This window comes from Nicotiana tabacum, chromosome 5, assembly GCF_000715075.1.
Source record: "Nicotiana tabacum cultivar K326 chromosome 5, ASM71507v2, whole genome shotgun sequence".
NCBI classification, from domain to species: domain Eukaryota; kingdom Viridiplantae; phylum Streptophyta; class Magnoliopsida; order Solanales; family Solanaceae; genus Nicotiana; species Nicotiana tabacum.
The window spans coordinates 164071907-164098516 of NC_134084.1; positions in this window are offsets into that span (position 1 = coordinate 164071907).

A 26610-nucleotide genomic window follows, 5' to 3' on the forward strand; every position below is an offset into this window, starting at 1 on the left:
TTAGGTTCGAATCACGTCAAATGATAACCATCTTTAACCAAATTTTACATAAATATTTTAAATCATATATAAGACCTGTACCGGGTGCCGGAACCAAAATACGGGCCCGATACCATCACATTCTAATCAGATTTCATTTCATGTTTCCTTAAGCAATTTCAGAAAACAATTTTCTTCAAAAATTCATTTCTTGGTCTTGGGACCTAGGAATTTAATTCCAGGCATACGCCCAAGTCCCATATTTTCCTATGGACCCTCTGGGACCGTCAAATCACAAGTCCGGGTCCGTTTACCCAAAATGTTGACCGAAGTCAAATTTACTCATTTTATAATCAAATTTTATCATTTTTCACAAATTTTCATACTTAAACTTTCCGGCTACACGTCCGGACTGCGCATGCAAATCGAGGCGACTTTAAATGAGATTTTCAAGGCCTCGGAGATACAGAATTCAATTAAAATCAAGTGATGAACTTTTGGGTCATCACAATATACGTAGGCGGGAACAGGGGAAGGGGTCAGATTTATCCCGACGGCAGCAAGAGTAACAATATTGTTTATAATGCTACAACAACAGGTATAGTGAGCAAAATCATACGAAAAGAAAAAGGTGGATATGAGATAACCATAACGAATGCGTCGGATGGACGTCAAGTGGTTGATATTATCCCTCCCGAACCAGAACTTCTTATTTCCGAGGGCGAATCTATCAAATTTGATCAACCATTAATGAGTAATCCTAATGTAGGCGGATTTGGTCAGGTAGATGCAGAAATAGTACTTCAAGATCCATTACGTGTCCAAGGACTTTTGTTCTTCTTGGCATTTGTTATTTTGGCACAAATCATTTTGGTTCTTAAAAAGAAACAGGTCGATAAGGTTCAATTGGCCAAAATGAATTTCTAGGTTCGCAGATTTGTCGACATCAAGTTCGTAAAAAGAACCAAATTCTTGTTGGCGATTATTTATGATCAAAAAATAAAATTCTGAAAATTCCTTTGTCTTATTTATACTCTTCTTCAAAATCTACATACTATGTGGTCCAAGGGATTCCCAGCATCTCGTAGAAAAAGAGTATGTAATGTAAATTTGAAGAAGAGTATTTGACTTTCATTATTTTTATTTCGTTTTTTTAAAATTGGAATAGTGTGACTATGTTACTATTGACAGATTTCAATGCTATAAGACGTATCAATAGTTTTCTATTCTAAATAGAAAGAAAGTCAAATTTGTCTAAATACTAGACATAAGGAAGCAGGGGATAAATGCGGGGAATAAAAAATTCTAAGAGGGATTATTTGGCTTCCTAGTCTTCGACAGAGGAAAGGGGTGTAGAAAAATCCTTTTTTCTTGTGTCGAAATGAAAGAGTAATGATTCTTGATCCTGTTTGTTAAAAATTCCTAGTCTTGGTTTCGATTTTTCCAGATGTATCAGAAACCCATTACGTATAATATACTAAGTGGTGGACAAAGAAAACAAAATAAAAGAGGAAATTTTATTAATTAAATAAAACTTCTTCAATCAACTTATCTTATACAAAATTTGATGATGAAATATGAAAACAATAAAAAATAAATAGAGTAAGGTTCTACATTAGATTAGTATAGAAAGGATTTACACGATATCTAATATATTATAGCAGCCAAAAAATTGAGTGATTTCTTCTTTCTTCCAACTTTGAAAGTACCGATAGATACTATCATAGAAAAAGAAGAGGTGGTCCGAATAGTGAATTTTTCAAAAACATGATCAGAAAAATGAGAAAAATGGAGTTTGTGAAAAGGAAAAGAAATACATTTTATCATTTATATAAAAAAAATATTATGATTCTTAAGAACTCAATGGGCCCTTCCCTTTCGAATCAAACAAACAAAGATTGAATCCTGTTGAGTTCTTACGCTTTCATGTTGACGACTCAATTCATTCGATTACTACAGGGATGAACCCAATCCGGGATATGAACCATAAAAGAAAATACCTATTAAATCGATTACAAGAATACCAACTATAGTACCTATTATCCAAAAAGGAATCTTTCCTGTAGTATCGGCCATTTACCCCACTTCCCTCCAGATTTCATCAAGTGGTCAGGCTAGAGACATAAAGAGTCATGGATAATTAAATTATGAGATCCTTCCGAATGAGCTAAGAGAATCTTATTGATTCTCTTTCGTTTTCTTAATTGAAGAAATAATTGGAAAATAAAACAGCAAGTACAAAAATGAGTAATAATCCCCAGTACAGACTGGTACGATTCAATTCAACATTTTGTTCGTTCGGGTTTGATTCTGTCATAGCTCTATAATTCGAATTAAGTTTATCGTTGGATGAACTCCATTGCTGATATTTGTGAGCACGTGATTTTTGCTTCACGAAAACTACTCCAAAAGAAATCAAAGATAAAACAAAATTCTCTTGGTGTGTAATTTTTAGAATTTACGTGGCATTTTGGATAATTATTTGTGTTTTGTCCGTAAATGTTTACTTTGTTGTAGTTAATTGAAAAATAAAAAAAATAAAAATACATGTTGCATGCATATCTAGGATTTAATTATGCATTTTAAGAATTAATTAAACCATTATTTGGCTCTAAAAGGAAAATCATAAAAATATGTGTGTTATTCTATTTGTTGTCATTGTGTGATTTTATTTTAGGGTTTTAATTTGTGTATTAATTGTTGTAAGTGTTAATTAATATTTGTGTAGTTTTATTTTTTGATTTTACAAATTAATTAGGAATTGTGTTTAAATTAGAAAATTAAAGAAGGAAAAGGAAAAGAGTTCAAAAACATGAAGAAATTCGGACTGGGCCAGTTTTTAAAAGAGAAGTCAGACCCAAAATCACACCCCATGCCCAGGTCCAATCCAACCCGTCTCCAGCCTCTATCAAACGACGTCGTTTCAAGCGTCTCAATCTGGACCGTTGATCTCAGATGATTAAACGGTCCCAAAGCTGTGACCAAACCCGACCCCTGACCCATTACCCAGTTAAGCCCGACCCCCTTGTTTAAACCAAACAAAGCCGTGTAGTTTAACCCCTTTTATCCTGGCCGTTGATCTTAATTGATCTAACGGCTAAGATCGAAACAACCCCTCCGTATATAAGGCCAATCCTTACCCCACACCCCCAAAGCCATACCCCCCTTTCCACCTTCGTCTCTGATCTTCAGAGACCAGACATGTCTGCCACCTCTAGCCACCGTGCACCGTCCACCGAAAGTCGCCTCACAGTGGTTCCGGTGGTCCAAACGACCCCAAAATTACACCATAGGTTCCCCACGACATCCTCTTTCCAGATTTGGTATTAGTTTCCCTCGAATCCATACCCAATGTCTCGAATCTTCAATTAAAGAGTCTGTCTGAGACCTCACTTGTTCCGATGACTACCAAATTAACACCCCTAAGCCATCTGACCACCCTCATTACAGATCCAGTACCCATTGGCTTCAAATCTTCCTGAAACTCCTCGAATCTTCGTTTGAAGATTCGAGCCAAACATGAACCTACCCCGATCCGTTCCAAATTCATACCAGGTGACCCCCAGACCTCCCTCATACCATAAATGACTTTGGTTCCATTCAAATCTGCCTAGAAATGTTCGAACCCTAAATCGAAAAAAACGGAACCCTAGAAATTCCAAATCATGGAATCCGTCCAAATTAAGTGAGGATTTGGGGTTTAATCGACCTTAATCGAAGTGTTCTTAGTTGAGAACACTTCGACTAAGGTCTGTTTGACCTCAAAGTGTCCAAATCCGAGTTCGAGCTTGGGTTCGTATAGTTCTGAGGTTCTGAGGTATTTTTCTTTTTCCTTTATTCTGTATTTATGATTTTTCTATCTATGTATTTGTTTAGTTTAGTTTTATTGATTTCCCATGCTTTTTCAATTCATCTGCTCATCTCCACTAGACCTTTTATTTGGTCTAATTCTGGCATTGCTTCTGTTTGTTGTAATTGTTATGAGTTACAATGTGGGTAATCGATTGAATAAGTGTGGTCGATTAGTCTGGCATGTTGAATGTTAGATTAACATGATAATAGTCTGAGTTTTGGTTCATGCTTGCCTATTTCCCTTCCTGCCTCGTTTGTGTTCTAAGGTTGTATTAAAATGAGTCCGTTGGTATATTTTGAACTTAGAATTGAGCCTGTTGGTTTAGTCAGTTAATTGAACTGGATTTATTGGTCATTTGTTATCTTGAACCTGTCAATACCCTTAAAGCTCCGTTGACTGTTTCTTCTTGTGTATTTCAATCTGATTAAGGCATATGCTCAGCGAGTTGATTCCATCTTTCATTTTTGATTCCAGCTTCCATTTTCTTCTATGCTGCCATGAACCCTTCGTTTTCATTTTAAGGCCATAACTTATGACTAACTGATTTGAATAGCTTAGAAAGGTTCAATGCACAAACTGGTAGGGCAGTAATTTCAGGACTTTAGGGGGTAGTTTGGGTATTGAAAACAGGAAGAGATGGGTGGTTTAAGTGCTCTGTCTACTAATTATTAAAATACCATTAGACTAATGAATTGATTAGTACTAATGGGGAACAAAAAGGGAATGGGGGGCTGATAATAAGAAAAAGTTTGCCTTAGTGGGATTTAAAGTGAAAAATCAGATTTTAGTGGAAAAAATCTAACTTGAATAAGGAAAAGGGTCGAGCACTAAGTTTGGAAGGGGGGGCAAGTTGTATAAAAAGGGAAGAGGGGACAATTCAGAGGGGAGGAAAAATTTCAGAACTAAAAGAAAGGAATTTTGGAGAGTTTAAGAGTGAATGAAAAGTGAAGTCTTTCTTTTATCATCAAAATTCAGTAATATTAGAGTTGAATAGGTTGAATTTTAAACACCTAAAAGTTCAGTAATTGGAGAAAGTTAAAAGAGAGGGTTGAGAGATAAAACAAAACTGAAAAGTGAAGTCTTTCTTCCACTGTTGAAAAATCAGGACTGTTCCTTGCATCTTTTGCATTTTTGAATACATCCTGGTTCTGTTCTAATTGCTGAATATTTCTGGGGTTTAACTGAGGTTCTAAGTGGTTTCTTGAGCTGTTATTTCCCGGTATGCATTGTTTTTGTATTGGTGCTGTTTCATTGAGTTATTCTTGGGACTCCACTGTTGGTTTTAAAAGTTGTCACTGAGCTGTTCTGTTATACTGCTGTTGTTGTTATCTGCTACTGATCTACTAATCCTCCCCTTCTTCTTCTGTTCTATTATCAGGTACACTACTTTGAATCACCTCGACGTTTGATTATTAAAGTTGAAATAAAATGGACAGAAGATTTCTGTATTTAATTATAGAATAATTGTATTTTAGTTAGAAATTAGTTATGTGTTTCCAATTATATAAAGGGTAGAGACATGTTGTATTAAGACTATCTTGAAAGGTAGTTGATTAGTAGCTAGATAGGACATAACGTTAGATTACGGATCTAAGATCCTTAAAATGACATGAATATATGTCAATACACTAGGCCTGTTTAATTTGAGCAGAATTGTTAGATTGTTGAACTATTAGACGTATTTCCGTAGGAATTGCATAGTTATCAGTTTCAGTTTCGTTAATTCATATGTTTAAAATAATGTAGCTTCGGAATCACATCCAACTATAAATTGATAATTAGTTAATGTGGTGAATCGATTTAATTGGTTAGTAAAATCTAGCTTTGAACTCACGAATATAGGAATAGAAGTAACTTGAAGTTTGTGATTTTTTTTCTTAGTAATAAAGATCCGTAAGTATTAGGCAAATATAATTGGTTAGTAATTTCGTATAATCTGTAGTTTTGATATATTTGAAGTGCGATTCAATATAGTAAGGCTAAGAACACTAATCCCATAGGTTATTTAAATTAATGATCAAGCTTAAGAAAACTTTCGTAATCATTAGTAATTAAAGTTGGTTTAGTTTCAAGTATTTGAAAACAATTAATTCCATCGGTTCATTTCATCTTACAAGGTGGTTTTCAATTAGATATAGGATGATTAGTTTTTTTTTAAAATATATATTGTTTATCAATTCCATCTTTATTTATAATTTCAATTTCAGTAGCATTGGCTTATAGAATAGGATATGAAATAATCTCCTTTTACGCAAGTTTGATTGCAATTTTCTGGTTGCGTTTTGCTTTAATCCGATAAATAAGTGATGGCTTTTTCAAGTATGTAATTAACTAGGGTTTTTCTTCTTTTATTTTAGAGACAAACTAAAAATAGGAAAATGTAGTCACTTTAGGATTGTCCTTAAAGTAAAGGAGGTATGCCTCGCCACAGTGAATCACAAATTGTGGGGCCCTCAATAAAAGGACTCAATAACCGGATAGACTTCGGGATCGGTCGTTTAGCAAATTTCACGGCCTTACCCAAAATAATGATACGCTAGTTGCTTTAGGTGCACCTTTAACAATTTATTTTCTTAAACTCGGGTGCACATTTATGTGACCCAAATACAAATCTCAACAGAGTCGAAATATGTCGATAACTACGGGTACATTGATGTGACGTGGTTCAAGATATATTTTCACGATGTTGCAATTCTCTATAAAATAATAATAATGATAAAAGCGGTTCAAAGTTAAAATTTGCATATAAGTTCTTAATTGTTAAAAATCAGATAAATAAGCCGAATATAACAGTTGAGCGACTGTGGTAGAACTACGGAACTCAGGAATGCCTAACACCTTCTCCCGGGTTAACAGAATTCCTTACTCGGATTTCTGGTTCGCAGACTGCAACAGAGTCATATTTTTCCTCGGTTCGGGATTCAACCGGTGACTTGGGACACCATTAATCTCCCAAGTGTAGACTCTGAATAATTAATAAATCTCGTTCCGATTGTCCTCTAATTGGAAAAACTCCTTTACGCCCCTTACTGGGTGTAGGTAAAAAAGGAGGTGTGACAGCTCTGGCTACTCTGCTGGGGAGGTAAGGACCTAGAATCTCTGGTTCAGGGTTCAGAATTCTAGCTTAGATATTGTTATATTTGGCTTTATTTATTATTTGATCTTATTACATGTTTTAGCCTAAAATGTGCAAAATGATGCTTTTTACTGCTTTGATATTATTTGAACTGTACATATAAATTGTGTCGAAACCTTCTCTTCTTACCTCCGGGTATGTTCTTACTGGTTGAGACTCCCTATTCTATTAGTGTCATACCCTAAATAAAAGATGCTCGGAAAGTTTCTGAGCCGGCTGGCCTTTTGGTTCCCGGAAAGGAGCTCCTTCCTCAACTCGAGTTGTCCGCTCGGGTACACTGTCTAGAACATATACCCAGGTTGAACCTAGAATAACTTGACTTCATGCCGGATCCCTAGTAGGAACGTTTATTTGCATCATGTTGCATTTGGCTTAGGGGACTCAACACCGGGGTTGGGTCCGGCTAGGACAAGCAACCTGGAATGAAAAGACCATCCTGCTACATCTTGTTTGTTTTGCACATTTATTTGCTTCAGATCTGCATGTTGACCGGCTTCTGAAATCAGGAATTTGAAGAAAAAAAAAATATAGCAGTGTAGGGAGATAACTATTTATTTTTTAGAAAAATAAAAACCAATGTCCAAGTAGTGTCAAAACTCTGCCGAAATTTTGAAAGAAAATTTTTTTTTAGTTGAATTTATTGGAAAAGAAAGGAGTATTGTTTACAAAGTTTAGTTTATATGTGGCGAACTACGCCGGTTTGATTCTCACAGGGCGTGAGATACGTAGGCAACCCTCGTCGGGTCCAACCTCCCATTTTGCAAAAATAGCCAAAAAAATAATAATAATAAAATAAAAAACATATATATATATATATATAGCCAAACAAAATGTCAAAAATTTTAATTTTTTGTCATAGAGTCAGGTGATGTCATTTTATCAAAAAATAGCCGAATGTTCCCAAAAGGGACGCCAGAAGGCTGGCTTGGCATAAACGGTCACTTCTGTCATTTTGATCGGTTGACTCACACAACCTTAAAATCTTCGTCCCTGAATTGCTGAAAGGTCGTGTTCGGAAAATCTAGTTTTTTTAGGAAAAATAATCAAATCGTTTTGAGTCAAGTAAATTTTCTTATGTTTAATCATATTAATAAATGTGCAGAATGAGCACGACTTAAAATGAACCTTTTTCAATCATGAATAAAATCCCCCTCCAGTTGCGGCTATGGTGGAATGATTTAGACAAAGAAGGGCTTGACGAAGTCAAGAAACATCTGAAAGGTCTCACGGGTTTGTTGGGTATCAGGCCTCGAGGGGATATTATAAGGGCACTGGTCCCTTACTAGGACCCTGTGCACAATGTCTTCCACTTCTCGGACTTTGAACTCACCCTGACTTTAGAGGAAATAGCAGGGTACATCGGCAGTGCTGAGGTTCCGTTGAGGCATAAATACTTGGTTGCTCCAAGAGTCATAGCGGTGCACCGGTTTTTGGACTCGTTAAAGATAGTCAGAACAATCCATAACCCTGACTTGGAAAAAGGTTTTTGCACTCTGAGCTTCATATACCAAAGATACGACCACATAGGAGGATTTGACAAGCCAGAAAACAAGTTGTGCAGCAAAAGTAACCGTCGAAAGTGGGATGAACATAGACGGGTTGCTTTTATGATAACTGTCTTAGGGCTTTTAGTGTTCCCAATAAAAGACGGGAATATTGACATAAAGACAGCTGGGGTCGTCAGTACTTTGCTCACTCAAAATGATAGCACGCTTGCGCCCATGATTGTATCTGATATGTTCCGAGCTCTCACGGCCTGTAAAGCCGGAGGGAACTTTTTCGAAGGGTGTAACTTGTTATTGCAAATGTGGATGACTGAACACCTATGTCACCGAGCCCGGTTCTTGAGCCATGGATCTTCTGAGAAAACCTGCATAGAGGAGTTCTACACCAGAATTAATGAGGTCCGCCTACCTGAAGGAGTCTCGGCATGGACCTCATATTTTCGGACCCTCAATGCCAGTCAAATACAGTGGACACTGGGATGGTTACCGATCGACGAAGTCATATACATGTCGGCAGCTAGGCCCCATTTTCTTTTGATGGGACTTAAGAGCATTCAACCTTATGCGTCGTATCGGGTTTTGAGGCAACTTGGGAGGTGTCAGATAGTGCCGAAAGATGATGATCTAAGCACCCAAGTGATTGATATCAGTTCCGATGGCCAGTTTCCTGAAGCAAGGGTCCGCCATATTTGGAGCCAATGTCAATACTTAGAGGCAAATACTTGTGTATTGAATCAGGTAAGAGGGGAAGCTTCACCCGGATATCAGGCTTGGTACAAAGGGGAAGTGTCGTCTGGAAGGCCGGCTAAAAGACCTCACCTTCAAGAATTTTCCAAGTCCTCACAAGAGCATTGGGACTGGTTGGCAAAGGAAAATGAATACAAGGCCACAATAGGCAAGCTAAAACAGCAGGTCATAAATCTTCAGTTTGAAAAAGAAGTTCAGACCGCAGCCAATGAAGGGGACAGAAAGAAATCAGCCCAAGAGAATGACTCCCTTAGAGCTCAAAACCGACAAGTCATAATGGATGCCGACAACCAATGGAGGAGCCAGTCCGATAAAAGGTTGATAGCAAGGTTAAGGTATTAGGTCATTGGAAGCCGAAAAGACTTGGAAAGATTTGAGGCTAGCATAGCAAGAATGTGGGCCAGATGGGCAAAAGGTACAGCAGCACGGAAAAAGCACTTATGGCAAGTGAGAAGGGATTATGAAGGGAGCATTGCAATATTGAGAGAAACAAATTCCACTCTCAGAGATCGGGTCTTTAAACAAGCCCGAGAGGCTAGAACGGACAGGGAGCGCTGCTATGATTCAATAGCCCGAATGGAAAAACAAATGGAGAGGTTCCAAGATCAGCTCGTTGACAACACTCAAGTATTGGGACTAAAGAATCAACGAATAGAACAGCTGTGTATGGAAAGGGATAGAAACAGGGGTAGGATCGATGAGATTGGGCACTACATCACCACGAAGTGCTTAACATGTGAGGAAATGCCCCTCGACACCCTTTTTGCCTCAGTCATGGGTTATGTCCACCGGATTATGGAAGAATTAAAAAGCTTGCAAAGAGGTCTGGCCCCAAAACCCGCGGAAAGGCCAAACGATGCCTCGAGGGCACAAAAATTCAAGGCTTTAATGTATCCCTAGTTCAAGTCTGCACTTGTTTGTTTTTAAGAGTCTGTTGTCTACCCCTCTGTTCTCTTTTCATATTCAAGGGGAGGTGCCATGGTGCATGCTATTTGCTAATGACATTACTCTAATTGACGAGACACGAGGCGGCGTCAGCGAGAGGCTAGAGATTTGGAGACATGCTTTTGAGTCTAAAGGTTTCAAGTTGAGCAGGACGAAGACAAAATACCTCGAGTGCAAATTTGGAGTTGAGCCGACGGAAGCGGGAGTTGAAGTGAGGCCTGACTCTCAAGTCATTCCCAAGAGGGGTAGTTTCAAGTACCTTGGATCGGTTATTCAGGGGATCGGGGAGATTGACGAGGATGTCACACACCGTATAGGGGTGGGGTGGATGAAGTGGAGGTTAGCGTCGGGAGTCTTGTGTGACAAGAAAGTGCCACCGTTACTAAAAGGTAAGTTTTATAGAGCAGTGGTTAGGCCTGCCATGTTATATAGAACTGAATGTTGGCCGATAAAGAACTCACACATCCAGAAGATGAAAGTAGCAGAGATGAGGATGTTGAGGTGGATGTGCGGGCATACAAGGATGGATAATATTAGGAATGAAGATATTCGAGAGAAGGTGGGCGTGGCCCCCATGGAGGACAAGATGCGGGAAGTAAGACTCAGATGGTTCGGGCACATTCAGAGGAGGAGCACTGATGCACCAGTGAGGAGGTGTGAGCGACTGGCTGTAGTGGGCACGCGGAGAGGTAGAGGGCGACCTAAGAAGTATTGGGGAGAGGTGATTAGACAGGACATGGCGCGACTTAGGATTACGGAGGACATGGCCCTTAACAGGGAATTATGGAGGTCGAGCATTAAAGTTGTAGGTTAGGGGAAAGTTGTGAATATTCTACAGCACAATGGAGTGAGACTAGCTAGTTAGGATTTAGACTAAGAATGTCATTGGTCAGCTATTGATGCAGGGCTTTACCTGCTAGTTTTACTATACCAGCCATCTATTTCGTATTTCGTATTCTGTATTTCATATATCTTATATTGATGTTATTTTATTATGCATTTTTATGGTACTAATATATCGGCTCCTATTGCTTTTTTGAGCCGAGGGTCTCTTGGAAACAGCCTCTCTACCCTTCGGGGTAGGGGTAAGGTCTGCGTACATATTACCCTTCCCAGACCCCACTTGTGGGATTATATTGGGTCGTTGTTGTTGTTGTTGTTGTAGCTTGTAATAGCATATTTTGGTAATAAAATGCAAAATTGCATCTTTACTTTTACTTATGGCAGAACTACGCCCGGTCTGATTCATGCGGGGACATGATACGTAGGCAATCTACATAAGATTAGACCACCACTAAAAGATAAAAAGAAGAGGCAAAGTGAATAAAGAAAGGACATAAGCCGGAATGACGCATGCAGTCGAAGCAAAAGCATGTTAGAAATGGTTAACTGCCTAGGAACATTGCATTCCCCAATGTGAAAGTGCAATATGTGTTAAACTCGAACGCTAACAAGTTTGTTGTTTATATCAGAGAAAGAGATTTCAAAATAGTTAGCTCGTTAGAACGTTCTGGCAGATTACCATTACCACACAAGATCAAAAGGGCCCATTCTGGAAAGTATGTCTGGTTCGGACAAAAGTGTTGAGGAAGAAAAAACGGAGATGCAAATGATGAAGGAGGAAGTGGACATGTTGAGACAAGAGATTGCTGGGATGCACCTAGCCTGGTCTAAGGGACAAACACCACCAATACTTCCCCCTACTCCTACCCTTTCACTAGCTCGGACTCCAGAACACCCTTCCACTGGTCCATCAACGAGCTTCCCCATTGCCCAATACTATCAAGGGGAAACTTCCTATAATCCCCAAGTTTCACCACACAAACAAAACCCTCCTCCACCAGCTGTTCCTGTTTTCATGGCACCTCCACCTGCCACATTGCAAAAATCGCCCGATGAACTAGTGTTTTAGGTTCACGACAATCAATACTATCCTCCTGAACTCACCTTCAAAGCACCCGAGCCATACACTTACACCCCTCACCTTCAGCTCCCGACAGAAACTGAGAGGCCAACTAAGAATCCATAGCAAGACAAAGTGCTACGTAAAGTGAAAAGCCTGGAGCAATCCTTCAGGAATATGCATGGATTGGGCAGCCAAGGCAGTGTGTCTTATAAAGACCTGTGTTCTTTCCCCGATGTTCAATTGCCGGCAGGTTTTAAGATGCCAAAGTTTGATCTATATGAGGGGCATGGTGATCCCATGGCACATCTACGAGGTTTCTTTAGTAAGATGAGAGGGGCAGGTGGAAAAGATGAGTTGCTGATTGCTTATTTCGGTCAAAGTTTAAGCGGATCCGCATTAGAATGGTGCACAAGGAAGGATCCTAGCAAGTGGTATACCTGGGACGATCTAGCACAAGCGTTTGCAGGTCATTTCCAGTATAACCTCGAGATCGTCCCCGACCGTCTCACACTATTAAAACTTGAGAAAAAGCCTGGAGAGAGCTTCAGGGAATTCGGATTCCATTGGCGAGAACAAGTGGCAAGAGTCGATCCGCCAATGAGCGAAGGTGAAATGGTGGACTATTTCTTACAAACTTTGGAGCCAACTTACTTTGGTTACCTGGTGACGTCAGTTGGTAAATCTTTCAATGAAGTAGTAAAAATGGGCGGCATGGTTGAAGAGGGACTCAGGTCCAACAAGATAATGAGTTATTCGGCGATCAAGGCCATAACTCAGGCTATCCAAAGTGGCATGGGAGGTGCGCTCGGGAAAAAGAAGAGAGAGAAGGTCGCAACAGTCGAAGCAGGTACTTGGTCCAGATCAAGAGGTCCATCCCCTCGCTACCAAACCAGACCCCATTACCCAAATTATCCACACAATCCATACAACCCTCCACAACCCTATTATCCACCACAAGAGCCCCATTTCTCCGTCAATCACGCCCAAACTTACACCCAGCCTCTGGATCGTGCGCAATGGCGTGCGCCGGCTCTCCAACATACATATCCACCTTCACAAAACACATATCCCCATCCACAAAATACATATCCACCACCAAGGGCCTACAGGAATCCTTCAGGGCCAAGCTTCCCCGGAAATCAGACTTTCAAAAACGAAAGGATGTAGAAGCCGAGAACATTCACTCCGTTGGGAGAAACCTATACTACTCTGTTTCACAAGTTGAGGCAGATAGGCTTATTAAGTCGTGTTGAACCCAAATTGCCAAATCCCCTTCCCAGAAATCTGGACCATTCAGTAAGCTGTGAATATTGTTCAGGGGCTCCCGGGCATGATACTGAGAAGTGTTGGAAGTTGAAGACTGTCATACAAGATCTTATTGACACAAATAGGATCGAGGTTCAGGCACTAGAGGCAACCGACATCAATGAAAACCCGTTACCAGTGCACCATGAGGCCCACATGATCGAACTAGTGCACAAAGGAGGGAAACCTAAAACACCCTCACAAACGGTAATAATGATTCGTGCCAGTCCGAACAAAAATTTGACCAGTGGAAAGGCAGTGGTACAGTTGGGAAAGGCAGATGACAAGCCATTTGTGGTATTGGGGAAAGGTTCGTCTGTTGCTTCGAAGAAGCCAGAGACAGCCAAGGTAGTGCTGCAGGGAGTATCAAGCACACCAGTGTTGGTGGTAAAGGGGGTCCACGTAGAACCAGTTGTTATCAAGCCAGTCATGCAGTTGCCGATAACAAGTGAGAAAGTTGTGCCATGGAGCTACAGTCAAGTGACAGTGATGCATAAGGGGAAGGAGGTTGTGGAAGAATGCGAGGCTCAGGGGTTAACTCGTTCGGGAAAGTGTTTTGTTCACGCAGAATTGAGAAGGACCAATCCTGTAACAATAAAGAAGCCAGTAATGGAGGAAGAAGCAGAAGAGTTTTTGAAGAATATGAAAGCACAGGAATACTCAATTATAGAGTAGTTGAGAAAGACCCCAGCCCAGATTTCATTGATATCCTTGTTGATCCATTCAAGCGATCATTGTCAGGCCTTAATGAAGATTCTGAACGAAGCCCATGTTCCAGACAAGCTCTCAGTGAACCATTTGGAGAAAATAGTGCACAAGATCTTCGAAGTAAACCGAGTGACATTCTCTGACGATGAGTTACCAGTAGAGGGTACAGAACACAATAGGGCACTCTACTTGACGGTAAAATGTGAAGACTCGGTGGTCACTCGAGTACTAATTGATAATGGATCGAGTGCCAATATCTGTCCTTTGGCCACTCTGAACAAACTAAAGGTTGCTGATGATAGGATCCACAAGAACAGCGTCTGCGTCCGAGGTTTTGATGGAAGCGGTACTAACACAGTGGGTGATATTGTACTGGAATTAACCATTGGTCCAGTCGAGTTCACCATGGAATTTCAAGTGATAGATGTGGCAGTGTCGTACAATCTTCTGTTGGGATGACCCTGGATTCACGCAGCTAAAGCATTGCCTTCTACACTGCATCAAATGGTCAAATTTAAATGGGATAGACAAGATATTGTGGTACACGGGGATGACGGCACACATGCCGTCAGTGATGCTATTGTGCCCTTCATAGAAATTGACGATGACAAGGGCCCATGGATTTATCAGGTTTTTGACGCAGTCTCAGTAGACAAAATTCCTGAAGGTGAGGGTCTTCCACTTCCCAGAATCACAGCTGCAACCTTCATGATAGCCTCAGAGATGTTGAACAGCGGGTTTATACTAGGAAAAGGTTTGGGGATTGATCTGCAGGGAATGGTCCAGCCAGTTTCCTTGCCCAAGAACCTGGATACTTTTGGGCTGGGATTCAATCCCACCGAAGCGGATGTAAAGCGGGCCCGCAAGTTGAAGAAAAGAGTCTGGGTCCTTCCTAAGCCAATCCCACGCCTGTCCAGATCATTTGTCAAAGCAGGGTGTAGAAAGTTGCCAGTCCCGAAAATTCTTGGACCCTTAATCGGGCCAGATGGAGATTTGAATGAGGGCTTTGAAAGAATGTTCGCATATGTCAACATGATAGAAGCTGGAGAGGGTTCCAATAAGGCAGACATACAGTTTGTGGGGCCTAGGGCCAATGTCAACAATTGGACAGCTACTCCTCTTCCTACTTGGAGGGAGTCCTGGTAGTTGGCTTTGATTTTCCTTTTCTATTTTCTGGATTATTCCAGGGTTGTAATCCAGATTCCTTTTTATTTCTATTATTGCTCAACAAAGTGTGAAACCTTGTTATCCCATAATTCAATAAAATGAAAAGTTTCTTCTTCATTCCTTATTTTATTTTATTTTTATTTTTAATTCTTGTTTCTTTCTTTTCTTTTTTCCTGAACAGTTCTTTTCATACTGGTCTTAATGACATGGCATGCACAACGGATCTTCAACCTAGTCTACAAGATCAATCTGATTCCGAACTAACTATACAAGAGGTCGATTATGATAATGAATCGGAATACGATGAGGATGAAGCCTTCGAAGAGATAAACAGGGATTTAAGCCAGTTTGAAGAAAAATCCAAGCCCAACTTAAATGACACAGAAATCATCAATTTAGGGGATGTCGGTGATATTAGAGAAACTAAAATAAGCATCCACATTGCACCAAATATCAGGGAGGAATTGATCAAAACACTTGTTGAGTTAAAAGATGTTTTTGCATGGTCATATGATGACATGCCGGGGTTAAGTACGGATTTAGTAGTTCATAAATTACCTACCGACCCGGCATGCCCTCCCGTCAAGCAGAAATTGAGGAAGTTCAAAACGGATATGAGTGTGAAGATTAAAGAAGAAGTAACCAAATAGCTGCAAGCAAAGTTTATTCGTGTCACTCGATATTCTGATTGGTTGGCTAATGTGGTGTCGGTGCCGAAGAAAGATGGGAAGATCAGGGTGTGTGTCGATTACCGCAATCTGAACAGGGCAAGCCCAAAGGACAACTTTCCTTTACCCAACATTCATATCTTGATCTACAATTGTGCCGGACGTGAGATTGGATCTTTTATAGATTGCTATGCTGGGTATCATCAGATTCTAATGGATGAAGAAGATGCGGAAAAGACAGCATTCATTACGCCGTGGGGAACCTATTGCTACCGGGTAATGCCATTTGGTTTGAAAAATGTTGGGGTAACATACATGAGAGCGATGACCACTGTGTTTCATGACATGATCCACAAAGAAATTGAGGTGTACGTGGACGATGTGATCATAAAATCCAAGCATCAGGAAGACCATGTAGCAGACCTAAAGATGTTTTTTTAAAGACCTCGAAGGTATGATATTAAGCTCAACTCGGCCAAATGTGCATTTGGTGTTCCATCTGGAAAGCTGTTGGGATTCATCGTCAGTCGGCGAGGTATTGAACTTGACCTGTCAAAGATCAAATCTATCCAAGATTTGCCCCCGCCGAAGAACAAGACAGAAGTAATGAGTTTGCTGGGAAGGTTGAATTACATCAGCAGATTTATCGCTCAACTCACAGTGACTTGTGAACCCATCTTTCGGCTACTGAAGAAAGATGCCGTGGTAGAATGGACGGTAGAATGTCAGGAGGCATTTGACCAGATCAAAGGATATTTATCAAATCCACCTGTGTTGGTTCCACCTGAGCCGGGGAGACCGTTAATTCTTTATCTAACGGTCCTGGAGAATTCGTTTGGCTGCGTGTTGGGGCAACACGACATTACAGGAAGGAAGGAGCAAGCCATCTATTATCTCAGCAAGAATTTTACGGTGTATGAGGTTAAGTACACTCAACTCGAGAAGACATGTTGTGCCCTAACTTGGGTGGCCCAGAAATTGAAGCATTATTTGTCCTCATATACTACTTATCTCATTTCACGCTTGGATCCATTCAAGTATATTTTCCAGAAACCTATGCCCACAGGGAGGTTGGCGAAATGGCAAATATTACTCACGAAGTTTGACATCGTCTATGTTACGAGGACGACCATGAAAGCCCAAGCACTGGCCGATCACTTGGCTGAGAATCCTGTTGATGAAGAATACGATCCATTGAGGACGTATTTTCCTGACGAGGAAGTGATGCATATAGATGAGTTGGAATTACCCGAGGAATCAGGTTAGAAGCTTTTCTTTGATGTAGCCGCAAATGCGAAGGGAGTTAGAATAGGAGTGGTACTTATTTCTAAAATAGGACGTCATTATCCTGGTACGGCTCAGCTGCGTTTCTATTGTACCAACAACATGGCTGAGTATGAGGCATGCATTTTGGGTCTGCGACTAGCTGCAGACATGGATGTCCAGGACATTTTGGTCTTGGAAGACTCGGACCTCCTGGTGCATCAGATTCAGGGTGAATGGGAAACACTGGATTTGAAGCTCATACCATATCGACAATGTTTGCACGATCTGAGCAAGCGATTTCGATCAGTGGAGTTCAGACACATCCCGAGAGTTCACAATGAGGTTGTCGATGCATTGGCCACTTTAGCATCGATGTTGCACCACCTAGACAAAATTCATGTTGACCCGTTGTACATCCAGGTTCGTGATCAGCATGCTTATTGCAACATGATAGAGGAAGAAGTGGATGGCGAGCCATGGTTTTATGATGTCAAGGAGTACCTCAGGATGGGGATATACCCAGAGCAGGCCACCGGAGATCAAAAAAGAGCCATTCGGCGATTGTCAAATGGATTCTTCCTCAGTGGAGGAGTGTTGTACAAAAGAACCCCAGATTTGGGATTGCTGAGATATATAGATGCCAGTCAAGCCACGACTGTTATGATAGAGGTACATGCTAGAGTTTGTGGGCCACATATGAGCGGATATGTATTGGCAAAGAAGATTCTTCGAGCAGGGTATTTTTGGCTCACTATGGAGCATGATTGTATCAGTTTCGTGCGGAAATGCCATCAATGTCAGATACACGGAGATTTGATTCATTCTCCGCCGACAGAATTGCATACAATGTCAGCGCCATGGCCATTTGTTGCCTGGGGCATGGATTTCATTGGACCTATTGAGCCGGCAGATACCAACGGTCATAGGTTCATTCTGGCCATCGACTATTTTACTAAGTGGGTTGAAGCTAAAACTTTCAAGTCGGTAACCAAGAAAGCAGTGGTGGATTTTGTTTGTAAGCACGTGATTTTTGCTTTACGAGCAATCGCTCCAAAAGAAAATAAAAATAGTGACAAATGGCTTCGCTGTACAAATTTTTTCTTTTCGTGACATGTGTTGTTAGTCGTTTGTGGGTCTGTCCATTTTGCATCTAGTCATTATCAAACAAAAATACAAAAAATATGTGTCGTTAAAAGAAAATTCAAAAAATATAAATATATGTGCGTCGTTCGTTCTAGGTTGTGATTTAACTTACTTAAATATTTTTGTGATAATTATGTGGAAATGTTACAGTGTTGTTGATTTTAATTTCACTATTTTATTATTATCTCATTTTTGTTTAAAAAAAAAGCAAAAGAGTGAAGGAAAATCGGTTTGGGCCCAAAAGAAATGAAACAAAAACAGGCCCAAACCAGCACTCAGACCCAGTCCAAGTCCAGGCCTACCCAAGCACCTCCTGAAACGACGCCGTTTTAGGAAAATCAATCTGAGCCGTCTGTCCAGGCCAATCCAACGGCTCAGGATCTCTTTCAGCAACCCATTTTCAAACCCGACCCAGGAACCAATCCGACCCAACCCCTCACTTAAACCAAACGACCCCGTTTAACTACCAAACGACCCCGTCTCATTTCTCACCCTCAGATCCAAGCTGTTGAGATCATCTGATCTAACGGCTCAGATCTAATCCCATAGACCATATATAAACCTTACCTTACACCCCACGCCCCCTATACCAACACCCCACCCCTTCGTCCCCAAGCTCAAACCCGGACCTCCCATTAGAAACCCTAGCCGCCCCCGTCTCCCTCGCCATTAAAGCCGGCGGCATGGACGCCGGTGGCCACCTCCTGAACACCCTAGGACCACCGCACTCTCCTGAACATGGATCTACTATCCATTTGCCTCGAATCACTTTCGTTCGTCTCGAATCTTCATTTGAAGATTTGAGTCGAACCCGGACCTATGCCAAGTTACCCCATCTTCATACCAGACACTCCCCTGACCTTTCTCGTGACCAAACCAAGCTTGGTTTGGTCCGAATCTACCCACAACTCCCTAAAAATCAGATCTGGAGATCCAAAATCTAGAACACTAATAGCCTTGGAATCCGGCCGGTCTTAGCAAGGGTTTGAGGTCTAATAGACATTAATCAAGGTGTTCTCATGTGAGAACACCCTGATTAAAGTTTGTTTGGCTTCAAGAGTTCGAAGTTGAGTCAGATTTGGGTCATTTTGATTTCAAACTCTTTTGGTAAGTTTTCCTTTCTTTTGTTTTAGTTCTAATTAAGTTGTCAGCATGTTTCGTTGTGTTTGTTTGTTATTTTGTTATTTTTCATTCGGATTTCTTCCATCTCTGTTAAAGGCCTTTTTATTTGGTCAATTGTCTTCTGTTTGTGTTCTGAATATACCCTGTGATATACATGCTCATCAATTAGATTAGTCGTCAAACGAGTTTAATTCATATAAGTTCCCAGTGTTTGAACAAATTTGTCTGAAGTCATTCGGGACTCTATACGTGTTGTTTGTATGAACGATTGATTGTTATGTGTTACGATTAATATAGTCGAGTCGATATATGTCGTCAATTAGTTTCAATCGTTAATGGTAACAACTTGATTCGTATTGCTTATTTCTGCTGTGATCGTATTTGAGTCCCATTAGGAACTGAATTGTATTGCCTATTGATTTTGTTCAAATTGAATTAAAGAACATCTAGGGGAAAGGTTATAATGGCAGATTCAGACTTTGATTTTAAAATACGATGCCATGTTTATTTGGTTTAGACAGTCTGGGCAGCATGTGTATGGTTAGCTTTAGGAAATTAAAATAATTGGACAGCATGTGATGTCAGATTATATTCCTGCTGCCCATACTTTGGGTTAAATAAATAAGGAACTAGGACACTTTAACAAAAAAGAGAGAGGGGCTGACAGGGATTTCATGGGAGTTTTGTTATTTAAAATAAGTGGGTGGAAAAACAACGGAAAGGGAGAATTTTGAGTTGTCAAAACAGACTGTTAAAGTATTAAGGTTAGGCTATAAAAGAGGGAGACCTTCGATTAGAAAGGGGGGAATTTTTGGAGTCTTGAGGCTGGAATTTTTAGTCTTGAGAAAGGTTTTGTGAGTTTAAAGAAAAAGACTGAAAATAGAAGAGAGTTTCAGTAAAACATTGTAACCAAACACTGTCTGAGAGCTATCTAAGAGTTCATATTGGTCAAGCTGTCTTGGCCAAGTTCTGTTTCTTTAGCACTGACTGAGTTGTTTCTGGTTGTTGAATTGGTAGTGTTGCTGCATTGAATACTCTGTTATTGCTGTTTATTTCATCACTCTTTCCTGGGATTTGCTCGTTTGGTACACAACTATCTGTTGGTTCTTTTGTTCTGGGAAATACTGCTGGTTGTCTGTGGACTGTAGAAAACACTCGTGGTTGTTGGTTGTTGCTGTGTTGTTGCTGTGTGTCTGCTGCTGCTGTTGTTTGTGGCACATTACTCAACTGATTACTCCCTTTCTTCCTTTCCTTTCTATACCAGGTACACACCCAATACACTGTCAGATGTAGCTGGAAATTTGAGCATGAATGTAAATGAAAGACCTGAAGAATGTTTTTTTTATATATATAGATTGTTACATTAAATATTCATGCAATGTGTAATAGTTTCACATTTTTGTTCTGGGTACTAGAGGTAGTCTTCATGCCTATAAATGTCAATGCATGGTAGTTGAATGCTAGAATGTGCATATAGGTTGGTGATGAGAGTATGCCCAAGGCAGTAGTTTGTATCTCATATTTAGTTCAAAGGTGTAGTATAAGCCTGTAATGTATGCCAAGCATGAAATTCGTACACTGTAAATAAGTTCTTTCCTTTCCAATAAATTGCTATATATAACTCTTAAAACCATGTTTTAAGATCAGGAACACAAATTCAGGGCCTCAACCTCATAAAGGTCGAGTTCAGGCCAAAACAGGCCAAGCCGGCCTGCTTCGAACAAACAGTGGCCCAGGTCTGGCCAATCACGCTTGGGCTGGATTTGGGCCCGTGATTATTTGTTCGGTTGACTGTGCATGCAGCCTCGTGTCTGATTTTAAGCATTTCTGAATGTTGTTACAAACAACTTGCAAGCATGTAATTAATTAGGACTATCTACTGTTTTCAATTGTGAAGGACAAACAAGACAAGAAACGTAGTTGCTATAGGATATCCTTTTAATATAAGAATGAGATGAGCCTCGCCCAAATAAAAATACAAATTTGCGGGGCCCTCAGTAAATATTTGCTTTTAAAATGGTTTAGACTTCGGGATTGACCGCTTAGTAAAATTTCACGGTCTTACCCAAAATACATACGCTAGTCACTTTAGGCGCGCCTTTAATAATTTAACTTCCTTAAACTCGGGTGCACATTGATGTGACCCAAATCCAAATCTCAACGGAGTCAAAGTGTGTCGACGACCACGGGTACATTGATTGTAACGCGGTTTGAGATACATTTTCACAACGTTGCAATTCTTGATAAAAAAACAGTAAATGATAAAAGCGGTTTAAAGTTAATTTTTGCACATAAGTTCACACTTGTATAAAATCAGATAATCAAGCCGAATATAACAGTTGAGCGACCGTGCTAGAACCACGGAACTCGGGAATGCCTAACACCTTCTCCCGGGTTAACAGAATTCCTTATCCGGATTTCTGGTACGCAGACTGTAATATAGAGTCATTCTTTTCCTCAATTCGGGATTAAAATTGGTGACTTGGGACACCCTAAATCTCCCAAGTGGCGACTCTGAAATAAATAAACCAATCCCGTTTCGATTGTCCTTTAATTGGAAAAAACTCCCCTGTACCCTCACGGGTACGTAAAAAGGAGGTGTGACATTGTTCACTCCCATATCATCTGTAGATTTGGGGTCCCAAAAGTGATCATCACGTATAATGGTGCTAATCGTAACAGCAATTTGATGAAATAAGTATGTCAACAGTTTAAGATTACACACCGTAATTCCACACCATATCGTCCCAAGGCGAATGGAGCAGTTGAAGCAGCCAACAAGAACATCAAGAAGATACTGAGGAAGATGGTAAAAAGATCCAGAGAATGGCATTAAAAATTACCATTTGCATTGTTGGGTTATCGCACCACTATCCGTACTTCAGTAGGGGCAACGCCTTATCTGTTGGTATATGGAACTGAACCAGTAATACCGGCGGAAGTTGAAATTCCATCCCTTCGGATTGTCGCTGAAGTTGAGATTAATGATGACGAGTGGGTCAAAGCCTGGTTGGAGCAGTTGAACCTAATTGATGAAAAGAGATTGGCAGTTGTGTGTCATGGCCAGTTATATCAAAAGAGAATGCCGAGAACCTACAACAAGAAGGTGCGCCCAAAAAAATTTGAGGTGGGGCAGCAGGTGTTGAAACGAATCCTGCCACATCAGGCCGAAGCAAAAGGCAAGTTCGCCCCGAATTGGCAAGGACCGTTCATTATAACCAGAGTGTTGTCCAATGGCGCTTTATGTTTAACAGATATCGACGGGAAATGCGTCGACATGGCTATCAATTCTGACGCAGTTAAGAGATATTATGTATGATTTCTTTTAATTGCAATTATTGTTTGTTTGTGGTTGGCATTTATCGGAGAATGAAATGACGGAGGCAATTCTTTCTTATATCCAAACACTTTATCCTTTGCTTCCCCTTTTGAGCCTTATTTATTCTTTCATATCCCTCTTTTGGAATCAGTAATTGAAATAAAAGAAAAAGAAAAAGAGAAAAATAATGATAATAAAGACAAAAGAAAAGTCACAAGAAAAACAAAGGAATTGGGAACTACGTTTGACCTGATTCCTCAAAGAAGGATACGTAGGCGCCTCACGGCTCGGTCATAGTGTAACAAAAAAACAAAAAAATCCCCAAGCAAGAAAAACTGGGGCAGAAGTTTGTGTTTATAATTTTGGGAAAGAAAGTTGATTCCAAGAGTTGTAATGTTTTACCCATCAAAATTATTTTGAACCTCTTGTTACCCTTTTCTTTTAACCATACACAAAAACCCATATTGATGTCCAAAAAAGACCTCCTGATCAGTATCCGAGAAGTGCAAAGTCATGCAAACGGAAGTCGGAAATAACACTCTGATCCCCAACTAAGAAGAAGATCATAAGCTGGAAATGAATTGATAGCCGAAAAGAATCCCCAACAGAGGGAGTCATATCGGCAGCACTCCAATCCCCAGCTGAAAAATAAAATAAAAGGAGAGAGTCTTATCGGTGAAAACCTTCACAGGCACCATAAGGCGATGAAAGATGAGAGAAATAAAATGAGAGAGATTTATTGGTGAAAACCTTCACAAGCACCGTAAGGTGACGGGAGTTGAGAGAAATGAGAGAGTCTTATTAGTGAAAACCCCTCGAAGGGCACTATGAGGCGACAAGACAAGATTGGCGGAAAGGATCCGCATTTGGCAAAGAGTTGAATGCCTGTTTATCCCCAGCAAAATGAGGCCACCCGAAAGATTGATTGATACGAATTGACTGGGTTGATCAATCCGGAATGCACGACATGATCGTTGGGATCGGTTATATCTCAGATATGTTCTTTTCTTTCTTTTTCCCCAGCATTTGTTCAGAAAGACTTCTTCTCTTTCTATTTTTGAAATCATCACTTTATCATTTCTTGGTTTAAAGACTTTACCTCCCCAGCAGTTTGTTTTTGAAAAGGATCTTCAGAGCTTACTACCAGTTGCCAAAATGGTGCAAAGCAAAAAATGCGAATAGGACAGGCCAAAAATAAGGCGACAAAGCAAAAAGAAGTTGGTCGCAAGACCAAATGATGAATGGGTCTAGATCCCAAGAGGACCAAATTTCCAGGGGAAGTTGGAGAAAAACAGAAAAGCAATAGTTAAAAGGTTATGAGGATCCCCAGCAGATTTGCGAGATACAGGAACAACTCTGACAGATTCTCGACCAAGTTCCGCAATGGTCGGACAACAAAAAGCGGGGAAAGGAAGAGAAAAGAAGAACCAGCCCCAGCAGGAGTAACATCCCCAGCAAATAATATCATCCTCAACAAGTTTTATAGCAAAGCAGGGAAAGGAAAAAGGAAAAACCATCCCCAGCAGAAGTGGCACGACCACTCACCACGTTTTAAACTAACAAATTTCTCTTTGATTTTAAGCAGGGAAAGGAAATATTATTGACAGCAGGAAGACAGGGTCACAAAGAAGATTATCAAACTGGGGCAGAAAATTTTCTCTCATTACGAAATTTTCTTGAAATCAGATAGCCATTTGGGAAAGAGAGAAGATAACACAGGTGTTAAAGGAATTAAAATCCCCAGCAGTATACGAGAAGGGAGATACAAGTTTCAAAAGAAGAGCAATCTTGGAAGAAGCAAGATAACCCAAAGTTTTAAAAGTAATGGCCTTTGAATCAATATCGTCCTCACCATTGTTAAAGGGAGGAAATTAATTCCCCAGCAGTGTTATTCCCGGCAGGTTTCAGGGAAGTGAAAGCACCAGCTTTGAAGGAAATAGTCTTTGAAGAAGGAAAATGACATATTAATGAAATAAAATATCGGTGCTATCCCCAACAGTTTTCAGAGGAATAAAACACCAGTTTTGAAGGAAGCAGTTGTTGAAGTCAGGAGCCCGCCTGGAGAATGGAGGCTGAATTATTTTTAAGAAGTTGTTGAAGTCAGGAGTCCACCTGGAGAATGGAGGTGTTACATTTAAGTTGTTGTTGAAGTCAGGAGCCCGCCTAGAGAATGGAGGTGTTATTTTTAAGGAATTGAAGAAGTCAGGACTCCGCCTATAGAACGGAGGTTGTTAAATTGTAAGTTGTTGAAGTCAGGAGCCCGCCTGGAGAATGGAGGCTGAATTATTTTTAAGAAGTTGTTGAAGTCAGGAGCCCTCCTGGAGAATGGAGGCTGAATTATTTTTAAGAAGTTGGAGAAGTCAGGAGCCCGCCTAGATAATGGAGGCTGAATTATTTTGAAGAATTTGTTGAAGTCAGAAGCCCGCCTATAGAACGGAGGTTGTTAAATTTTAAGTTGGAGAAGTCAGGAGCCCGCCTGAAAAACGGAGGTTGTTACATTTAAAAAGTTGGAGAAGTCAGGAGCCCGCCTGTAGAATGGAGGTTGTGTCATCTTTCAAAAGTCAAGTTGGAGTCAGGAGCCCGCCTGCAAAACAGAGGAATACATTTCAAGATCAAATCAGAAGTCAGTAATGAGGAAGATTACAACAAAAATCCCCAGCATAACAACCTCTAATGTAGGAAGCAGTGTCCCCATCAGACAGAGCGGAATAATAAAACTTGTGTTCAGAAAGGCAAAAGACCAGTATCATCCCCAGCAGTTTTCGAAAGAAAAACACCAGAGGGAACACAAGCCGACCAGAAAGCAAGACAACTAGAGCAAGTGGAAAATAGATAAGATTTTGTAATTCCTGGTTTAGTCTAACTTCTTGTTTTCTTTTGGCACGGTGTAATAAGGAGATCGACAAGCAGTAGTAATAGCATGCAGCAGCAGTAACAACAAAATTGCAGTTCCATGGTAGTCCCAGCTGCCAAAAATTTCCCGAACTACATTAACCTGATTCCCTTCTAGCCAGGGATATGTAGGAAACCTTTGAAGAAAAGGTTCGGTTAAATCTTTTTCAAAAAAATGCTTCACACGGAGTATTCCAACGGGCAAAAATCGCTCGTATCCGCTCACTTTATCTTTGCACGAAAACCCTTCGTGTTTTCGGACAAAGAGGGGCAGCTGTGAGCACGTGATTTTTGCTACACGAAAACTACACCAAAAGAAATCAAAGATAAAACAAAATTCTCTTGGTGTGCAATTTTTAGAATTTACGTGGCATTTTGGATAATTATTTGTGTTTTGTCTGTAAATGTTTACTTTGTTGTAGTTAATTGAAAAATAAAAAAAAAATTAAAAATACATGTTGCATGCATATCTAGGATTTAATTATGCATTTTAAGAATTAATTAAACCATTATTTGGCTCTAAAAGGAAAATCATAAAATATGTGTGTTATTCTATTTGTTGTCATTGTGTGATTTTATTTTAGGGTTTTAATTTGTGTGTTAATTGTTGTAAGTGTTAATTAATATTTGTGTAGTTTTATTTTTTGATTTTACAAATTAATTAGGAATTGTGTTTAAATTAGAAAATTAAAGAAGGAAAAGTAAAAGAGTTCAAAAACATGAAGAAATTCGGACTGGGCCAGTTTTTAAAAGAGAAGTCAGGCCCAAAATCACACCCCATGCCCAGGTCCAATCCAACCCGTCTCCAGCCTCTATCAAACGACGTCGTTTCAAGCGTCTCAATCTGGACCGTTGATCTCAGATGATCAAACGGTCCCAAAGCTGTGACCAAACCCGACCCCTGACCCATTACCCGGTTAAGCCCGACCCCCCCTGTTTAAACCAAACG